The sequence below is a fragment of the Portunus trituberculatus genome, chromosome 35 (assembly GCF_017591435.1).
Source record: "Portunus trituberculatus isolate SZX2019 chromosome 35, ASM1759143v1, whole genome shotgun sequence".
NCBI classification, from domain to species: Eukaryota; Metazoa; Arthropoda; class Malacostraca; order Decapoda; family Portunidae; genus Portunus; species Portunus trituberculatus.
The window spans coordinates 2457604-2460103 of NC_059289.1; the positions used below are offsets into that span (position 1 = coordinate 2457604).

The following is a 2500-nucleotide window of genomic DNA, read 5'->3' on the forward strand; positions in this document are numbered from 1 at the left end:
AAGCGAGTGTTACGGTGTGAGGTATATGGATGGAGGGATGAATTAGGAGACAGGTGGGTGGAGAGGTAGATAGATAGATAGATAGATAAATAGACAGACAGATAGATAGATAGATAGATAGGTGGCTAGATAGACAGATAAAAAGAGAGAATGAAAGAGATAGATAAATATAGATAGAGATTTAGATAGATAGATAGATAGATAGAGATAGAGAGAGAGAGAGAGAGAGAGAGAGAGAGAGAGAGAGAGAGAGAGAGAGAGAGAGAGAGAGAGAGAGAGAGAGAGAGAGAGAGAGAGAATAATATCAAAGAACCGAGAAGAACCTAATCTTATACTCCCTCTCACTCACTCTCAATCAATCAATCAATCAATCTATCTATCTATCTATTTTTCTTTTTATGTAACGAGGGAAAGCTAGACAAGGGTAACATAAAACGAAAGAAAAGGCCCATTTAGTCGCCAGTCTCTTTGTACTTCTGAAAGAATTAGCCAAAAATAAAAAGACAAATCTCTTGAAATCCCCCTTAAAAAAAGTCAAGTCATAGGAAGATGGAAATACAGAAGCAGGCAGGGAGTTCCAGAGTTTACCAGAGAAAGGTATGAATGATTGAGAGTACTAGTTAACTCTTGCATTGGACAGAATAGGGTTGAGAGGAAGAAGAAAGCCTTGTGCAATGAGGCAGTGGGAGGAGGGGAGGCATACAGTTAGCAAGATCAGAAGAAAAACAGTTAGTGTGAAGAAAGTGATAGATGAGATAGAAAGAGATGTAACATTCCAGCGGTGAGAAAGAGGCTGGAGACAGTCAGTCAGAGAAGAAGAGTTGATTAAACGAAAAGCTTTTGATCCCACCCAATCCAATAAAACTGTGCGAGTGGAACCTCCCCCATAGATGTGAAGGGTACTCTATGCATAGGTGGATAAGGCCCCTGTACAGAGTCAGCTGTTGTGGGGTCAGAAAAAACTGGCGGAGACGCCGCAGAACGCCTAACTTCATAGAAGCTGTTTTAGCAAGAGATCAAATGTGAAGTTTCCAGTTTAGATTATAAGTAAAGGACAGACCAAGAATATTCAGTGTGGAAGAGGGGGACAGCTGAGTGTCATTGAAGAAGAGGGGATAGCTGTCTGGAAGGTTGTGTCGAGTTGATAGATGGAGGAATTAAGTTTTTTGAGGCATTGAACACTACTAACTTTTCTCTGCCCCAATCAGAAATCTTAGATAAATCAAAAGCTAGGCTTTCTGTGGCGTCCCTGCGTGATCTGCTAACTTCTTGAAGAGATGGTCGTCTCTGAAAAGACGTGGAAAAGTGTATGTAGGGTGGCATCATCAGCGTAGGAGTGGATAGCGCAAGAAGTTTGGTTTTGAAGATCATTAATAGGAGACAGGACTAAACCCTGCGGAACACCACTGTTAACAGATTTAGGAAAAGAACATTGATCAAAGAGGAAACTTGAGATAAAGTTACAGAGAGAAGGACAGAAACCGTAAGAGGGTAGTTTTGAGATCAAATCTTTGTGCCAGACTGTATCAAAAGTTTTTGATATGTCTACAGCAACAGCAAAAGTTTCACCAAAATCTCTCTCTCTCACTCTCTCTCTCTCTCTCTCTCTCTCTCTCTCTCTCTCTCTCTCTCTCTCTCTCTCTCATTAATTCCACTTTTTTCTCTCACCTATCATCTTTTTCACCTTCACTTCTTTCTAAACTCCCTTTCCTCACATAACTTCAAATTCCTCACCATTTCACGTATTTCTGTTTACGTAATATTTTTATTACGTCATGCCTTTGTACCCTCTCCCTTACCACTCTTCCTCTTCCTCCTCCTCCTCCTTCGCATCATCATCATCATATATTATTATTATCATCATATTAGAAAGAGAGAACACAAATCAGTCTGACTTTTTTACGGGAACATCTGAGAAAACAAGGGAAAGAAAATAAGAAAGACTAATCTCTCTCTCTCTCTCTCTCTCTCTCTCTCTCTCTCTCTCTCTCACTTTTGTTATCTTCAGTGGTGAAAAAAACCCTTCTAATCTCTTCGTTTAATTTTTCTTTCTACGTGTACACATTTTTATTTATCTATTTCTTTTTCATCCGTTTCTTTTATTTTTTTTTTTACAATCTCGCTTCCTTGCCTTTGCCTTCACTCCGAGCTTCTCTTTCTCCTATGTTTTTTTTCTCTTTCTCTCTTTCTCTCTCGTTTCGTCTCGTCTATCTCCCTTACTCTGGTTTGTTTAATTTTCCTCTTTTCCTTACCTTCCCCTGAAAAAAATAGATATAAACATGAAAAAACTCTTTGCTTTTCTTTCTCCCTTACCGAAAATTACTATCTTCATACTAAACACACTAACAAAATAATTACGTAACGCGTCTCATACGTATGAATTGAAATGAAATACGTGAAACTCATGTAAAAAATCTCTCTCTCTCTCTCTCTCTCTCTCTCTCTCTCTGCCTAGGCAGTACAAAAATTGAAGAACAGAACGTGTAAAATTTTCTTATCC

The 2500-nt window shown here is 38.9% G+C and overlaps 1 protein-coding gene across 2 annotated transcripts in view; it reads right to left on the reverse strand.

Moving 5' to 3' along the window:
* Positions 1 to 2500, reverse strand: part of LOC123512943 (synaptotagmin-1-like) — a 60565-nt gene that overhangs the window by 23153 nt on the left and 34912 nt on the right. The gene's annotated exons all lie outside the window — the stretch shown is intronic.